Source organism: Alligator sinensis, unplaced genomic scaffold, assembly GCF_000455745.1.
Source record: "Alligator sinensis unplaced genomic scaffold, ASM45574v1 scaffold199_1, whole genome shotgun sequence".
Lineage (NCBI taxonomy): Eukaryota > Metazoa > Chordata > Crocodylia > Alligatoridae > Alligator > Alligator sinensis.
This window is the reverse complement of record NW_005842008.1, coordinates 473574-493154: the sequence shown is the minus strand read 5'-3', so window position 1 is coordinate 493154 and position 19581 is coordinate 473574. Positions and strand designations below refer to the sequence as shown.

General features: G+C 43.8%; 1 protein-coding gene across 1 annotated transcript in view; it reads left to right on the top strand.

Annotated features, from left to right (window-relative positions):
• The first annotated feature begins 19178 nt into the window (after nucleotides 1–19178).
• Nucleotides 19179–19581, top strand: part of HFM1 (HFM1, ATP dependent DNA helicase homolog) — a 74218-nt gene continuing 73815 nt past the window's right edge. The window contains exon 1 of the mRNA XM_025201903.1: nucleotides 19179–19321. The gene's annotated coding sequence lies outside the window, so the exon portion shown is untranslated. The remainder of the gene's footprint in view (nucleotides 19322–19581) is intronic.

Genomic DNA, 19581 nt, shown 5'->3' with positions numbered 1-19581 from the left:
GGTATATTCATCTTTGGTGATCTCTCCCTGTTTCCACTTTTTATGTGCTCCCCTTTTGTCCCTTAGGCTGCCCTGGATTTCTCTGGTCAGCCAGGGAAGCCTCCTGGCCCCTTTCCCCCTTTTGCCTCGCTCGGGGATCGTCTTGCTTTGTGCCCAAAGGATCATTTCCTTAAGGCACAGCCACCCTCCTTGGGCTCCCATCACTTCAAAACACCAATGCATGGGCATTGGTGATGCGTAGGGGGTTGCACACAGGTGCACGTGCATCCTCTGAGATCGGCCGTGCACCCCCTGGAAGCACCAACTGCAAAACCCGAAGTACCACCGGAAGTACACTTCCAGTTTTGCCGGTTTCACCATTGGCTCGGTGATCAGCCACTGGGGGACCCTGCCCACCCGTCGGCGATCAGGTGTCTCCCCAGACTCAGGAAACACCAGTCACCCATGCGCATGGGTGCCAGGCAGGGGGGTGGGGGGTGATCCCCACTGCCCTGTGCTGCATGGTGGGGGGCTCTACCATGAGCCCTCAGAGGTCCCAGTCACCACTGCTGCAGCCAGTGAGTGCAGGGCTTTTTTAAAGCCCCGCACTTACAGGCTGCAGAACATGCAGATGACAGCATGCTACTGCTGCCGGCTGGGGCCAGAACCAGCACCCAAGTCTGCCTGGTGCAGCCTGTACCGGGCGCCAGGAAGAACCCAGTGCTGGTACTGGTCCCAACCAGTGGCCTGCTGTCATCCCACACGCAGATGTCCCCCCAGGGAGGGCTGTGGGGCTGTGCCAGACTCCTCCCAGCGGGAGTCAGCCCCCAGATCGGCGTGCAGGATGACAGCAAACTGCCGGCACCGGCAAGTTTTGCTTTGAACAGTTTGAGGTGCAGTTTGACAAAAACCTGTGCTCCTATCTCCTTGGAACTTGGCAGGCTTCATGCCCTCAGAAGGGGCTACCATCCTTGTAATTTGCATCTGAATTAGGCAAGAAATGACAAAGTTATAGGCATTTTCATGATTCCCCATTATAGCCTATGGGTGAAACATGTCAAAACAGCATCGAAACAGAGAAAGTTTCGACTAAATGAAACAGAACAGTGCTTCAAAACAGTGAAATGAAACTGTCCCTGTGAAGTGGAAGTCGAAATGAAATGGTGCTGTTTCGTACAACTCAGGACTCTTCTAGGTGGTAAATGTCTTCCTTGTCTCTACCTGGAGACTTAGTCTTTTTCAGTTAACTGAGACAAACTTGTTTTGTAAATAAAATCTCCCATCTCTGGCATGGCTTGGGGATTGCTTTTGCTGCAGAGTCAGAGTTTGGGGTTGAGAGCTCAGTCTTGTTCTGTTTATATATATCATTGTAAATTGCTATCACTCACTGGTGCTGAGGATGTGCTTGGAGGGATGAGGGCAACCAGCTGTGAACTGGACCTGTGCACATCTGGGCTATAAAACCCAGCCAGGAGAGACTGAGACCACTGCTGGTGGGGGTTGTCGTCAGTGCCCCCTTTTAGAATGGCAGGGTACTGGACACTTAAGTCTATGCTTGTCTGGCCCCTGCTCAAGAAGCCATCACTTGATGCTGACTCCCCATCCAGTTACTGCCCTGTCTCCAACCTCCCTTTTTGAGGGGCAAGATCACTGAATGGGTCCCAACAATTCCAGGTGCATTTAGATGTCATTGGTTTCCTAGACCCTTGTCAATCTGGTTTTCCTCCTAGCTATAACACTTGTGGCCTCAGTCGATGGATCTTTGTCTAGAGATCAACAGAGGAAATTGTGCCCTGCTGATCTTGATCTTTCATCAGCCTTTGATACAATTGACCATGAGGTCCTGATAAAGCATTTACATGATCTGGAGGATATTCACAGAACAGCTCTAAATTGGTTTTTCTCTTTCCAACAGGGAGGTCCCAGAGGGTGGTGATGGCTCTCAGGGATCCTGGTTTTCTCTGTTTAAAAATTGCAAATTCTTTGATAAAAATCATAAATTTTCTGATAAAAACCCTAAAATCCACAATTATAATGAAATGTCACTATATATATATATAGGTATCACTTGAACACAGTGTTTTATTGATATATTTACAAATTTAAACCAATTTGGAAACCTACCAGTGCCTCAATCACTATAATAAAATACATTCTATAAATACCTATGCATTTTGGTATATATAGAATACCAAATATTTGATTTCGGGTTTTTTTATCATGGAAAATCAGAGTACCCCCTGCCCTCTTCACTGACCAAGACATGGGTATAGGCCCCTCATTCCTCACCCACAGCCCCCTGGCCCTGCTGGTGCCCCTTACCCCCCACTCAGAGCCCTCTGTCCCCCCAGCCCTGTCGGTGGGGGCACCCAGCAGCCAGGGACCCGGACCTGCAGCGCCTGAGCCCTGCCTGCTGCCCACAGGAGGCAGTGGCTGCTGCAGCAGAGCACAGAGGCCAGGTCCCCCCACTGTGGGTGGCATGGCCAGAGTGGAGCCCGTGGTGGGAACAAGCGCAGGCTGCCCACTGTGGGCTCGGACTCCCCGTCCTGCTGTCCTCCCCCTGGGGCCTCTGCAGCTCAGTGGGTGGGACCTGGTGTGGCAGGGCAGAAGGGAGCTGGACAAGGAAGTTTTCTGCCACTGCAAATGCCACATCACCATGGCGAGACACCTCCCACCCAGCAGTAGTGAGAGGCACAACTCCACACCACCAGCCCTACTGCTGCTGGGCAGACAGGGGGCACTTTGCCAGGCCAGTGTGGGGCTTGCAGCAGCTAGGAGCTTCCCCACCTGGCCCTGCTCTGCTCTGCGGGCCGTGTCCTACCTGCTGGGCTGCAGAGGCCCTGCGGGGAGGGCAGCAGGGTGGGGAGTCTGAGCCTGCGGTGGGAAGCCCACCCCTACCCCATGCACAAATATGGGGAGCATGTGCCCCCCCTCCCCCCCCCCACCCCAGGCCCCCCAGCCACACGTTCCAGCCCTGGGCCCCAAGCCCCAGCCCTACCCAATTCACTCCCTATTTCCCTCCCTCTCTATGGGGCCTCAGTCCTCCCTCCCTCCTCCACCCCCACCAGACTTACCTGCAGGAGCTGCTCTCTAGGCTGCCTGGTGGCCATGTGCATGTGTGCATGCGCACATGCACATGGTGCCCTCTGCCTAACCTCCCTCCTCCCATTCCTCCAGCCCCTTGCAGGCTGGAACTCTGCCAGCCTGCAGTGAGCTCTTTGCAAAAGTGGAAAAGCCATGTGTTTCTCCATTAAAATGAGAAATCATGTTTTTCTCAGTTAAAAGAGGAAATCCATTGGGAGGTTAAAAAGGAAATTCAGTGGGGGGGGGGGGGGGGTTCTGTTTTTTCTGTGGGAAATGGAAAACCCAGATCCCTGCTCATCATCCCATTGGGGCCTTCCTTATGGATTCCCCCAGGGCTCCATTTTGTTGCCTCTTCTGTTTAATACATTTATGAAGCTTCTGGGTGAGATTGTGTAGAGATCTGGGGTGAAGCGCTATCAGTATGCTGATGACACCCAGCACTACCTTTTCTTATCTTCAGACCCTGGGCCTGCAATCTCGGTTCTCTCCCAATGCTGGGCTGCAGTTGGGGACTCAGTACCGGTGAACCCTTTGAAACTGGATCCAGACAAGAGGATGGTGGTGGTGGTGGTGAATCCAGACAAAGTGATGGTGGTGGGTGGACCACATGATTTAGTGGGACTGGGACACCTATCATTGATGGAGTGCAGCCTCCATTGTCACTCAGGTTCTCAGCATTGAGGTGCTCCTAGATCCTTTGATGCATCTGGATCTTTAGGTGGCAGCTGTGGCTTGGAGTGCTTTTCACCATCTCCATCTGGTAAGAAGGCTGCAACCTTTTTTTTCAGACTCTGATCTGGCCGCAATAATCAATGCCTTTATAACTTCAAGGCTAGATTACTGCAACGTGCTGTACAGCAGCCTGCCTTCTGATAGGGGTGGGTCACGAGAAGCACGTAACTCCAGTGCTCCAGAGTCTGCGCTGACTCCCAATAGCTTTCTGGGTGCAATTCAAGGTGATGATTTTGACCTATAAGGAACTGAACAGTCTGGGCCCTACGTACATAAGGGATCACCTTCTTTATGCCCTATCATGATCCCTAAAGTCAGCTAAGAGCAATGTCCAAGCCTGCTTGGAAAAAATGCATGAGAGGATACTCTCTGCAGTTGCTTCTCAGCTGTGGAGCTTCCTTTCTTTTCAGCCTTGCCAGAACCCAAGCTTAGATATCTTTCAGAGCTGCTATAAGACCTTCCTATCTGGGCAAGCGTTTACCAAACAACTAGCTTGAGCTATTGTTTATGGGTCTGTTTTATCTTGATGTTCTGTCTCCGTTCTCAGATGTTTTGGTCCTCTTGTCACTCTCCTGTTTTTAATTTATTCTGCTTACTTTTGTAAGCTTCTCTGAGCCTTTGTTGGGAAGGACAGCATATACATTGAATAACAAATAAATAAATAAATAATGCCTTTTCAAACTACTTACACACATGAAGAGTTAATTATAAACATCACACATTTGCATTAAATTATTTTCATGCTGGTAGGTGGTTTCTTGTCTGTACAGGTAAGCACCACTATTTCCTTGTTCCTAGAACTATTCACTGAAAAATATTTCCTTTTAAAGGTGTGCATACAGAAAAAAAAAAAGTTTTGAAATTAACATTTCTTCAGCATAGGTCCACTATGCTTGTTTTTGTCTGTATTTATTGTCAGAACTATGTTTCCTAATCTATGTCTGATAGGAAGAATCAGATTGTATCAGATGGTGTGTTTGCTACATCTTCAACCTTTTGAAATATTTCTACCAAAAAAGCCCATGGGGCTGCTTCAAAGACGATAAGCAGTAAGCCTTTCTAAAAACCATTACCAAATTTAGTAATCATCTCCCCAAGCTCAACAGTAGTGATTCAATCTGGGGAAATGCATATTGTCTACTTTTGAAATATGAAACACTTATGACTAGGGACCTACCTAAATTATGGCAAATGTGCGCTGTGCAGTGGCTCTTTTAATCTTGCTCTTTTTGCTGTGTGCCCTCTCCCTCTCCCCAGCACTGATTGGCTGAGAGGCTCTGGTAGCCCCACCATTTGCTGCTCACTACTGATTGGCCAGGAAGCAAAAGCCATGGTTTTAAATATGTCGCACTTTTTGCTTCCTGGCTGATCAGCAGCAAGCATGGGGCAACTGGGGTCCCTTAGCCAATCAGCGGTGGGGTGGCAGGGGCATGCGGTGAAAAGAACAAGATTAAAGGAACCATATCTAAAATCACAATTTTTGCCTCCCAGCTGATCAGCATCAGGGCAGCCAGGGCCCCTTGGCCAATCAGTGGCGGGGTGGCAGGGGCATGCGGTGAAAAGAGCAAGATTAAAGGACCCTTTGTGCAACACACTTCTCCTGAGACTTAAGTAGCTCCTTACCTATGATCCATTAAGGGCCTTGGCATTAGAAGCTTCTATGGGTATGGGCTTAAATGGGTTCTGTCACATGGCCAAGAAGTGCAGGGTAGTTTGGCATTTGCTCCGTGTTACCTCCAGGTAACATTTCTACTTTTTTCTTCTGTTACCCTTCTGCTGAGCACTTGTCAGCAGCAACAAAGGCCGGATTCATTTTTGAGGATGCTAAATATATTTTATCTTGGCTCGAGCCCCTTCCCCTCCCAGTCTACCTGGGAAACACTAAATGAATCACTAGGGTGTCTAATAAAACCAACAACCCTTCCCTCACAAGCAGTATGAACAGAAACCCCTGTTCAAACAAAACAAATACACTGTCCTGGTTCAAAATATACCCTGGATCACGCCTACCCCTACTTGGGAGCCTTCCACACCAAGCTTGGCAGTTTGAGTGGGGGAGTCTCAACCCAAAAGAGGTTAGTCCCTGGGAATTTGGGTGCATCCTCTCCCTCACCATTGCTGTCCGCTGCGGGTGCTGGTCCCTCTGCCTTGCAAAGGGCCCTTTGGTGAGTTGATGTAGCTCCACTGAGATCCTCGGGCAGAGGTAGGCAACATTTTTTGGCTGCACTGCCCTGCTGTTTGCCCCGAGGTGTGTGTGCAGTCACCACCAGCATGGAGCTGATGCCGGGGCTGTGGAGCCCGGTGCAGCTTTTTGCAGCTTGCCTGCTGCTTGCTGCAGCTGCCCAGAGCCCAGGCTGGCTACAAACAGCTGTGCCAGGCTCCAGAGCCCAGTCACCAGCTCTGTGCTGGCAGCAGGGGAGAGAATGGGGTTGTGCTGACTCAGGCCCCTCCCCCACTTTCCCCTCCAAGGCACGCATGCAGCCGGCCCTGACTCTGGGTAGATGCTGCCAGCTGGGAGCCCAGGCTGCTCCCAGCAGGCAGCTGGAACGCTGCAAGCCCTACTGGGAGCAGCCTGGGCTTCGTTGCTGGTAGCAGCTACCCAGAGCTGGGGCTGGCTGTGGCGTGCCGAGGAAAATGGCCTCGCGTGCCATGCTTGGCACATATGCCGGGGGTTGCCGACCCCTGTGCTAGGGAGTGCCAATCTCTGCTCCTGCCTGAATGGCTGTGGGGGTGAGCTACCAGTTCCTGCCCTGGACTCCCAGTCCAAACCCCACATGGCTACTGAACTTGAAACCCTGGCTCTCTGTACCACATGACCTCAGGATCCAGCAAACATTCCAGTGTTCCTCCCCCTCCGCAGAGGACCCAGAAGAAAAACAGAGAGCGAGCCCCTGAGCCCAGGTGGCCTGAACCTTAAATAACTTTTCTGACCTCATCACAGGGCCCCAGTCAAGAGGCAGCCTCGCTGGAACACTGCTAATGCAGAACAGTCAATTCAAAGCAGGTCAGCACATTTGGCTAGTCGCTAAACTGTTTTTACAGGTTCTTTTGAGGAATCTTAAGACAACGGTCTGGGTGGGACGGGGGTGGGGGTGAGGGGTCGGAGATGGGAGGTGGTCCTCTCCAGTCCTAGAGAAGGCACAGTGTACAACAATCACGCAGAAAACATGATCATGTTTTACAGCCAAATAAGATACACAGTGATATGAAACACACTTCATAGCACAAAATAACTTGTACATTTTGGGTGTGCTACACTTAGAAACTCTCCCATTTCTGATCTAATGACCATTGTTATATATCATGGCCACTATAATGATGATATAGTGCCTATTTCATGGCTTTTGAAAGATACTGTAGAGCATGAACTGAGGAACAGCAGACCTTGTTAGACCATGACAACAGATTGGGAACCATATAAATATATGCTATAAAATGCACAAACATTGAGCTTTGACTTGATGGGTATTTACTACATTTTCCTTACTTGGTTCCTTATTTTCTATTGCTGCTGAAAATGCAAACTCCATCTGCCAGATTGATGTTTAAGTTTGAAACTTCTCTGCATGCTGTATTTTATTCACAGAGGAATACATTTATTATCCATAGGCATTTAGTAGCTAGAAGGAACAGTTTGGCATCATGATTTTTCAGAAGAGATTTATCCTAACACTTTGTTTTCCCTGATTCTCCTGCTGTTGCCACTTCTGTTGCCCAAGGGAATGTTGCTGTCTTAAAACCCTCCTCAACTAAAGACTCTGCACATACTTAGAATATAGGCCAAAGATCACTCTTTGGATAGGAGAAGAAGCAATGGAGAGAATAGGATACACGACTAAACACAATAAACAGGTAACTTGATGCAACTTACTAACTTATTATATACAGGAGTCCTGATTAGACGAGGACTTGTCCCTTCTGGGGGGACAAGAGATGCTTGGCCCCCTTCCGGGGGGACATGCCTGTCCCTTCTGGACTGTGAAGGCAGAGGGCAATACAAAATATTTTAAAGTCAAAGAAAGTGGTCTGTCTTAACAGCAGAGGGAATGCTGAGAATATCAGTCATTTTTGTTTTCAGGTGATATGTTTTCTGGCTAATCAGTGACACTACACTCTAGAATTTTTTACTTAAAAATCCAGCAACCTTTTTAAATGAATGTAAACAATTAATAGATTCTAATAAACACATTTTAAAACAATTGCATTTTCTGGGTAACATATCATGGTAGTGCTTATAGTGATACTAAAATAAAGGTTGGGCTAACTGTTATCTTCTAACCTCCTTTTTAGTTGTTAATACCATTAGTAGAAACATGAAATTAAGGTCATATAAAAGCTGAATATTCCTTGAAGTTAAAATGTATTCCACCAGTATTCAGCTGTTTAAGCTTGCATAAACTGTGGTTTCCACTTGAAAATACTGTTTCAATTTTGTTGGTTCTCATTTAAGGTCTGATCCAAATTGTACTGAAATCACTAAAAAGACTTCCATTGGTGGGATGGTAGATTGACTGGGCTCCTAGAAACAAATTAACGGAGTTTCCCCCATCCACAATTGGTGTGGTTTTTTTGTCAATTGACTTGAATGGGATTGCTTATCTAAGGATGCAAGATTGGGCCCTTTTTCATTAAGTGTAAATAGAATTATTTTGTAATGTGAACAATAATGAACGATATACACATAAGGCAATACATCTAAGCTCTTGTGTTGAGTAAGCTATGAGTTACAATAACTATGTTGCTGATACTATACTTTTCAAGCTAAGCAGAAAAAGGGTTAATTAGTAACTTCTATTGAATATGCAAATTACAAAGTTTTTCTTCATGATTTCATATGAAAAAATGTTTTAATAACTTGATCAATGTCACAGATGTCAGCCAGCATTTCTCTGTGAAATCCTGAAACTGTTCTTTCATCTAGGTTGTAAACACATCAACAAGTATGTAGAATGTCTTGACTGTGAAATGCTGTCACCTACTTTCTACATGGTTGTCAGCAGTCAGCTTGTTATAAAAATGTTTCGTTTTCAACTCTGTTCCTTTTGGTAGTGTGTCGACGAACCACATTCTTCAGTTGTGTTCCTTGCAGCTTCCTCCGTTTTTATCAAAAATTTAGTATGACAGAACTTTCTCTCTTTCTTTGCAACATGTTGATATCTCAGGTTCTTTGCTGTCACCAAGGCAGTTGTGTTACTTTGAGGATAAGTTGAGAGTGTGTAAACTATCTTCAGCATTTTGTGCCAAAAGCACAGCAGGAAAGTGAACTCAAATGTTTATTTGATGATAAGAAGTCCCTAAGCTTCAGTCAGGTTCAGTCACTGCTTTTGCCTTTTAATTTGGAATGTTTCCAGAACATGCTTAATCTAATAGTATGCTGATTCTTTACATATTTGGCAACATGGAGTCCACTTCTTGCTTGGAACTTGCACACCTGGTGACAGACAATTTCTGCAATGTGTGGGTACTCATGCCACTAAATCTGCTCCTTTTCTGGTAGCTTTCTCTCTTCATTTGAAGACTACATGTCAGAAACATGTACAATGCCTCAAGTGTCCGAATTAACAGCTGAATGTCTGTGTGTAAGATGCAACAATAACTATTTTCAGCTTTAAATTATATTTGCTTCATAAGGATATTCAGTTCAGAAATGCAAGCAAGCATTAAGTTGACACCAGCATAAGTTTTACTAAAACAGAAGGAAATACTTTCCTTAAATGCTCCCAAGATTGTACAGGTGAATTTCTTAAGTTTACAGGTGCTGATCAGTGCAACTCATGATTCATTAAATTACATTCATTAACTGATCACATTTTGCTTGTATTATATTAAAAACATCTTGTTGCAATTAAGAGAGGGGTTCTGACTTTCAGCGTACATAATTGTAGTTGGATAGCTTATAATGTTGATTTATAAACACCTAATCATAGCATTCCTTTTACTTTATTCAGAACAGCACACCAGGTTTGTGTAGCTCTCTAGAAATTCACAGCTGTCCATCATGTTTTAAGCTAAATCAACTACCGGAGATGCAAATTGCATCTGTGTTAGTGGAGGCCACTATTCCCTCTGCATTTTGCTAGGTGAGGGCAGCTTTTCCTTACTGTTTCTTATAGTTCTTTACAGTTCCTGATAAGCCTTGCTTTAGATACTCTCTGGGGGATAAAATGATATGATTCACTTCCCAGCTACCCTAACTACATGCTGGCCCTAGCCAGCACTAAATAGGCTTGCAGATCTGCTGGTCAGCAGGTGATATCTGGGTAGGGACGTGTTTTGGGTGATTGGTATTAGGACTGTGCGAAGCTTTGGTCGCTGATTCAATGTCACAGAGATTTGGCCCGATTCAGTGGCCAAATCTCCAAATCTGAATCAAATCAGGAGACCCTTTAATCTCTAAGAATCGAATTGGAACCCTCCTAATCAATTCAGAGAGATTCGGAAAGATTCGATGATTCAGACACAGACACAGCTTTAAATGTTTTTTCTACATACCTCAAGGTACCAGGCAGTTCATGAATGCTGAGATGTTGGGGCAGATGGAGTATGGGGCAGCAGACCTAGAAGTGGACCAGAAGCACTTCCGGTCCACTTCCAGGTCCACCAGGGAGTGCGCAGGGGGGCCCCACTGTGGCTGTCTGGCTTGCCGACTGGTGCCTCCTGGATCTGGGGGGGACACCCAGGGTCCCCCCATGGCCAATCACCGAGATAAGGGGTAACAGGCCCCCCCCCCCGCGCTCCTGTGGGACGCTCCATCCGCCCCACCATCACAGCTTTCACAAGCCGCACTGGTACTTCAAGGTATGTAGAAAAAACATTTAAAGCTGTGTCTATGGCTGAATCACTGATTCTCCGAATCAACATCGAATCTTCAGATTTGGATTCAGACTAATCGAATCGGGGACAGTGATCTGAATCAACTAATTGAATCACTGTCCCCGATTCAGGCTGAATCTGAATCCGAATTGAATATGGCCCGTTTTGCACACCCCTAATTAGTATTACTTATTTTGAACAGACTTTATCTGTGGCAGTTTCAGGGTTAATCAAAACTCATGATGCCCATGCAGAAAATGGTGCATATTATTAAGAATGTTCTCCCTATCTAGTTGGAGGGGAAAAAGTCATAATGCAAACAGTAGCCAATTTCCTAGAAGGGCCCCTGTCATGATAGCTTTTTGTATCAGTAGAATCCAAGTATATAGAAATATTAGGTGATTCTTTGAACATATGATGTGGAATCATGAGAACTGAATATTGCAACATTCAACATTTTTCATCTTATCCACCAGGATAAGAAATGTCTTCAAGGATTATCATTATTAGTATATATTATTTGAATTGCAAAAGTACCAAAAGGTCCCTATAAGGACTAAAACATATTGTAGTAGATTTTGTGTAGTATCTATCCTATTATAAGCTTACGAAATATGTAAAACTATTATATTAGCAAGTACCAAATGTTTAATTGATAATTATTAAGTTAAAAGCAAGCAGCCCAAGAAATTGTTTTTTGTGTTCACAGACGCTATGGTTCATAAGTAGGGAAGAAAATAATGCTTCATATTATATCACATGCTTCATATTATAGTAAGGTAAAAAGAAACCTCTTCATTTCTGCTAAAGGACCACAAGGAGAAATCTTTCTTTCTTGTAGCAGTGTTGATTACATTTCTGATAACTAACATATAGAAATATTCTCTTGTTACAGTATGTTTCAAAACCAGCCTGACATGAATCAGAGATCAAACAAAATCTGTATACATGGACCTACTTTGAGAAAGCTACGGATCTGCAGGGTAGTCTGATCATACAGGCTATAAAAATTTAATTGGCACATTGTTGCTGTTTACCTCACACCTCACAGCACAGCTATACTGCTGAACTCTAGTAACAATAGCAGATTTAAGTTGATTGTCTTCATGAGTAGGAAGGTCAAAATTATCTGTTATCTCTAGAATAAATCCACAAATTGAGGTTAGCTGCATTAAACCTTTAGTAATGTTTCTTGTGCTTTAGCAAAATTCAGTTTAAACTTAGATTAAGCTAACTCACTTAAGCAAGCTTTGTATGGCCAAAGCAGGCATTCTGCCTTGTTTAAATTTGGAAACTCTGTACTAACCTCTATCTACTCTACCATATTCTATGATTAAATCAAGTTTAAGAAGATTTAAAATAGTTCACCTGATATCTTCATAGGGTTCATGGGCAGCAACTGGTCATTAGACTAAGTTATAGATAGAGGATAAGTTAGTGAACTGATGTTCGGTTCTAGAAGCAACTCGGAAGTGAATAGACATTGCAAGGAGGATGAAAGTGAACAAAGATGTAACAATATGTATGGATCAGCCCAGCTCCAGAAGTTTTCCAGTGGAAGCTGAACCAGGAGCTGGAAGGTCCAGGTAGCAAGGTTGTGGCTGATGATATTCTTGGCATGGGAGAAGGGGATGATTAGGAAGAGGCGATCTGTGACCATGATGCCAAACTGCAACAACTCCTTAACAGATGCCAGGAGAGGAACATTAAACTGAATGCTGACAAAATACAGCTGAGAAGAACAGAAGTACCCTACATTGGACATCTGATGACTTTGGAAGGACTACGGCCAGACCTGGAGAAGGTGAGAGCCATTATGGAAATGCCCAGGCCACAGGATGTCAAAGGAGTCCAGTACCTTATTGGGATGGTTAACTATCTGTCCAAATGTTGTGCACACTTGTCTAATGCTTGTGAGCCACTCAGGTTGCTAACACACAATGATGCAGCTTGGGAATAGGCACAGACCCAAGAGGAGGCATTCAAAAGAATTAAAAACTCATCAGCGAGGCCCCAACACAACACAGCTGAGCAACTAGTACTAGTGTGATGTGTCAAAAGGAGGTTTGGGGCCCATAGCTTTTGCTAGTAGAGCAATGACTGAAACCGAAAGGAGATACGCACAGATAGAAAAGGAGTTACTAGTGGTATTGTTTGGACTGGAATGATTCCATCAGTTCACCTTTGGACAGAGAGTAGATGTGCAATCAGATCACAAACCATTAGAGATCATAATGAAAAAACCCTTGTTGAGTGTTCCTTAGACTTCAAGGGTGCCTAAGACTTCAACGCATGCTGGTGAGACTCCAGGCCTATGATGTGAGTATAAAGTACTACCCAGGGAAGTTCCTGCAAATGGCAGATGCACTAAGTAGAGCATACCTTCCAAAGTGCAGCACAGATGGATCTATAAACAGGAGATAGAGTCTGTTAATATGGTACAAGACTTACACATCTCCAAAAGCAATCTCAAAGCACTACAACAGAGCACAGTACAGGATGGTGTGCTACAAGCAGTTAAGTGAACCATCCTAGAGGGTTGGCCACAGCACAAGGCACAAATATCACAAGAAGTTGCCACATACCACCAATGGAGGGATGGACTATGTACACAGGATGGAATTTTGTTCAAGGGAGCAGGGTAGTGATCCCAGTACCTCTGTGGCGAGACATCATGAACTGACTCCATGCTTCACACATGGGAATAGAATCATGCCTGAGGAGAGCACGGGAGTGCATCTACTGGCCAGGCATGAATGCTCACTTGAGAACATACATGGAGGAGTGTGAGGTGTGCAAGAAATACAGTGACACCCAGCAAAAAGAGACATTGAACCCTCATGACATCCCCTCTTGGCCCTGGGAGAAGGTAGGGACTGAGTTGTTCAGTGTCAGTGACAAAAACTATATGGTCACCATAGATTATTATTCCAATTTTTGGGAGGTGGATTACCTCGAAGACACTCAGGCAGGAACGGCGATCAGGAAGCTGAAGGCTCATTTTGCGCAGCGTGGGATACCTGACACTGTTCTCAGACACTGGCCCACAATACACTTCAAGAGAATTCAAACAGTTCTGCACTACATGGGAATCCCAGCACAAGACATCATCCCCTGGGTACCCACAAAGCAATGGGAAGGCTGAATAAGCAGTAAAGGCAGCCAAGAGACACTTGTTGAAGGCAAATAAGACTGCAGTGAATCCCTACCTGGCTCTACTGGACCATTGCAACACACCCTCCGAAGGAATGGACAGTAGCCTAGCCCAAAGATTAATGGGCCAGAAAACTAGACATTACTCCCCATGAAAGATTGTTTGCTACAACCCCAGCGAGGGGAAGGGGCAACCGTACATGGAAGCAGCTAAAAAAGCAACAGTCTCACCAAGTATTACAGTATAACAAAGGAGCCAGAGACCTGAGACCACTGTGAAGAGGGGAAAAGGTCTGGGTACAACCAGTAAGTCCACATGTGAAAGAATGGCAAAAGGCCACCATTGAGGGTGCAGTGGGAGATAGAGCCTATGAAGTTGTCACAGATAGTGGACAGTGACTGAGACATAACTGGAAGCAGCTGTGGAGTGCTGGCAGAGCGGAAATACAATTGAGCCAGAGATTCCAGGGGACCAAGACAACTTTGACAACTGGTCAGTCATCAGTGAGCCCCAGATAGGGGAGAAAGATGCCATGGACTCCACAAAGGAAAGAGATACACAAGCAGAGGCCAGCCTGCAAAACAAAGACACAGACAGAACAGAAGCAGGCGTAGCACCCAGAAAAATCAAACAAGAAGCAGGAGGCTGGTGCAATGACCAGTACACCTGGATGACTATGAGCCCTAAAGAACACAGAAGACCAGTGGTAAAGGCTTGGTCTCCATGGTGGGCTATGTGCTAGCAACCTCTGGCCCAACCAGGGGAATAATTTAATAGATTTCATAGGCATTAGGGCTGGAAGGGACCCCAGAAGATCATCAAGTCCAGCCCCCTGCCCCAGGGGCAGGAAGTCACCTGGGGTCAAAGGATCCCAGTAAGATAAACGTCCAAATGTTTCTTAAAGGAGTCCAGAGTAGATGCTTACACCACCTCTGGAGGCAGTCTATTCCAGGTCTTGGGGGCTTGGACAGTGAAGAAGTTTTTCCTCATGTCCAGTCTGAAAGTTAAATTAATTATCCATTTTGAACTGTTGAAAGAAAAGATGTAACAATATGTATGGATCTCATAGGCAAAACTAGCAGCAGCAGAAAAGAGTCTGAAGGAGGAACAGGAAGTGAGGGGGAGGAGACAGGAAAAACGAGAGTTAGAGAGGCTAGGGGTGAACAGTAGGCCCTGTAACAGCTCTGTAAGAAACTGCTATAATAAAGACAGTGTTTATATTAAGCAGGGAGCTGTTCCTTGATTACTCACACAGGGTCCCATGAAACAAAGAGCATAAGTTCAGATGAGAAAACTGGAACAAGCTGATGTTAAACAGCTTGCAAAGGGTCACAGTGTCACAAACAGAGTCCAGGTTTTCTGGCTCCCAATCTGTTGTTCAACTATTATACACATCACCTGTCAAAGTATTTCATCACTTATCAGAGCATGAACTCAGGCAGTGAGGCAACGGAAGGACATGTAAGGAAGAATGTACTGTAAAAGGTAGTATTATTTTAGGACTGTACACTCAAATCTTTGAGATTTTCATCAGTCATTTGAACAGACAGATGTCTCTGAGAGATTTTAAATCTTCTGTAACGGTGAGCTTTTCATGTAGCTTTCCAGTACCAGAAAAATTATTTCCTAAAAATTTCACTTCCCAGCCTATTCTGTAACGTTTGCTTTTCAAACTGGCACTTCCTCTTTTGCTGCAGTGAATGGAAGCAGGAGTCTGACAAAGAAAACACTACTCAAAAACTTGAAGTCAATCAGAGTATAGATTTGATTAAGGAATGTTCATATAAATAAGGATTTCAAGGATCAGGCACTTCTACTTTGTGTGACAATATGACAGTCCACCCTTGACTCTATGGGATCTTTGAAAGACAATACGGATGGAATTAAAGAATTAGTCAAACCTGGATACAACATGAAATTGATATACATGTATAATTTTAAAAGGTGGGCAAAAATGGTGTTTCCCTTCAGAGGCTATATACAGGTATATTTTGTAAACAAAAAGGCATAATAGCTTGTGTCCCCTGTGCCTATCTAGAGCATACTGAAGAATTATGGTCTCTAAAAGTACTTCATGTTAGCTAAATTGTTGGAATTCCTCACAACTTAGTGAAGTATTAGAGGAAGAAGTTGTGTAAACCTATGTTAATTCTGCAGATTTTATACTGCATATTTATGTAAAATTTTAAATGTGGCTTTTCTATTTTGAAGGTTTCAAAAGAATTCTGCCTATAACACTTGAATTACAATTTCCAATTTGAAACGATATATTTACAAGGAAAACTTAACAAGTTGAATGAACCCTCATAGCATCTGGAATCCAAATGTCAGCCATCTAATACAGTTACATAAAGTACATAAGAATCTAGCAGAGAAAATAATAATTAATAAAATGGAACACCATTTTGTTGCATGGTGTTTTTTAATGCCTCTGTGAAAAGTGGAACTCAGTAAAATATTTCTAGTTATAAGATACTTACAAACAGTACCATAGCAAGGGAGGGGCAAGTGGGGTGACTGTCCTGGGCTGGGCGGCGCACAGGACAGAGCAGCGAGCGCCTTGTTTGCGGAGGGGCGTGGGGATGGGGCAGCTCCCACGACTGTGTGCACCCCTGGGCAAGCATGGGGGGGGGGAACATGTGCCCCCCCAGATCTATGCACAGGGCAAGGATGGGCTGCAGTTGTGGGCTTGTCCTGGGCATCAAACTGCCTTGCTACAGCTCTGCTTACAAACATTGCAAGTCATATATAGTTCAGATACAGAATTGATTATATCACTAAACACTGAGCAATAAAGTAACATGCACTTTAATACTTGAGCATGATGAGAAATGTTAAGAATGGAGGCTTAGTGTGACTACAGAAAGTTCTTGCTTTGTGCCTTTTGTTAGGATATTAATATTATTATCCATTATCATATTGATTTAATTTTATAAAAAAGCATTGCATAATGAACAGTGGCTATTCTGTTGAAGAGCTCAAAGCAAAAATTCAGTCACAAATAAGACAGAATATGGCTGTGAAACAGCAAAAAGAAAAAAAAGGTAAAAATATATATAAAAGTAGAATTATCCAGACCCTCAGGAAGAAGTGAACGTTAACTCAAATGCATTTATCTCGGACCAGTCATTTAGAAATCAGAGTTTAGGACCTGAACTGCCTGGGTAGGTACTGCTTACATTGCAAAAGCAGCAGGCTAGCTTAGCCCCTGGAGAAGAGTGCTTCGCATTACTTCTGGGAGATTCCCTCTGGCTGACATGCAGAGTGGTAGTGACAGGTTCCAAAGGGATCTGTATTTAGCTCTCTGAAGACCTCTTAATCTTGCAAATACTTATGCACGTGAGTAACTTCAACTTGCATGAATAAGGTTAAGTTTTTCCAGGGTTTGTGAGACGTCACGCCTCTAGTTGTCAATGCTTGTAAACATAAAATTGGAAGAACTCTCCCAAGCTGCACCCTTCTTCTTCCAAAATGTATAATCTAATTGGATGACCATTTGCCACATTTTTATATCTGAATTTGTTTGAAAAGTTATAGACAGCTGCAAATATTTCTGGATGTCTTGAATATGGGGGAAGGAAGGAGGTTTTTAAAAAAAACCCTCAGTAGTCATAATCTCGACCAGAAGATTTTCTAATGCTTTAAAATAATTTCCATCGTATATAAGACGGCAGAGGTAATTTATTTCTCAGAAATCATAGGAGACGGAGGGAGCATAACTACGAGTCATCCTAATTCCATTTTAGTGTTTTTCTGCATCTAAAAACTGCTTTGCTCAATTTGTAACTTTCACAGAACTTCTGATGCTTTTAACAGTTGTATATTTGGTACAGCTATATATTATTCTACTGTTATATGGATCACTGACCAATGACTTTCTGGTGTTCTTGATTTTCTAGTCACATTGCTCCAGAACATGCAAGTTTATGACTTAGTATGTGATTTCTATGAGCTGGAAAGATTCAAAACATATGGCAGATCAGATGTTGGGCTTGGGGGAAATCAAAAATTAAACTGTCTCTGAGCTGTTGAGAGGCTCCTTTGCTATATATTTTATGTGATTTGTGTGTATGTGTTGAGGGAAATGCCACCTAGGGAAGGGAATCTAAGAAAAAATAGCTTTAAAAGTGAACTGTTTGTATTATTGCTTTAAACTTTAAAGTCTGGTCAGCTAAAAGCAGATGTTGCAAACTATGATGGAAACTTGCCTGAGGCCAGAAAAACTGGATAACGCATTCTCTAATAGTAAAAAAAGAAAACATTCTTTCTGAAATGAGAATGTATTATAAGCATAAAGTCGATATCCTTTAACTTGGTTTTCTATTCCTTGAATTTTTAGATCGCTGAGTAAATAATGATTTTAGTCTTAGAATTTGATTTTATGATTCATTAGCAATTCTGAGTGGATTGCTACCAACTTACCATAAAATCTTTTGTGGTATTTTTTGGTGTCCAGTATCATATAAACATCATATTGGAATAGGAAGTATGAATGAGCTGAATTTTGTCCTTAGCTGCCTACTCAATTTTTATAGGGGTAGATGTGTGTGAAAACATGGTGTAGATTTTGGCATAATTTCACACAATATCATTTTGATGCAATGAGTACGTTCAGGGCAGAAGTTCCTATGAAGAAAATAATGAGAAATAAGGCATTTGGAAAATGAGTGTAACTTTTAATGTATTTTTTAATTTCACCAGTCTTCTACAATATCTAAGGATATGGTTAAATTACATGTACAAATATTTTTAAAGAATTTTAAATAGAAAGTAATATATTAAACAATATTTTCAAGAAGGTGAAAAGAAAAAATTGGATGATAAAAATTATTTGTGGTGAAATCATCAATCAGTATTTAAGAAAATCTTCTGTCACTTTTTTCATCTATTTATGTATGAGGCAAATGTATGCTTACAGTAGCTCCCTCGGTATTAGTTGTTGGATGTTAGACAGGTCCAAATCAGTTAAAAATGTAGTTACCTTTGACAGTATTGCAATTAATTTTCCAGTTTACTATTTGTTACTTAAAAAAAGCAATGCCCCAAGAGCAAGAGCAAGTTCAAAACAGCAATCCATAGTATCTAATAAATGGGGGGGGGGGGGAATCTGTTTTCATATCAGGTAAAATATGGTACCTGATGTTGCTTAAATTTCTTTAGAAAATTCAGAGGCTTTCTTTTCCCTTTCAGCAACAAGAAATTATATCTATATCTATCTATATATAGATATATATATAATGCATGTTTTATATTTTATATGGTATGTGATCTCTACGAGCTGGGAAGATTCAAAACGAATTCCCGAGTGATGTCCTATGTTACCAGTTCAATATAACCTATCCATCTTTTGATCAATGACGCTAAATAATGAACATCGTTGACCTTAAGTCTAACTTCATTTACAGGTGAGGAGAACCGGCCAGAGCCGGGCCGGGCCCGCACCGAGTCCTGAGCGCCGCGTACACCGGCCCGACCCGGGGTGCGGCGGACCGAAACGGACACCAGCTTTACCTCAGCCCAACTCAACGGAAGCATCTGGTGCTCCGTGGCTGCCTGATGGTACCGTCTCCCTGCTTTGTGCACGTGTCTTTTTGTTGCTCGTGTTTTGTTCGCTGACTGTTGAGCCGGGCATTGTTTTTCAGGCCCGGGCACAGGCATTTTTGCACAAAGATGGATTTTAGACTTTGCTGGGGAAGGGAAAGGGACGAGATGCGGGCTGCCCGCCGGCAGGGAGCTTTGCCTCCAGGCTCGCTGCAGCCCTGTCAGGCCGGCTCCGGCTAAACACCCGAGGCGCGAATCTACAGAGCCTGAGGAACGGG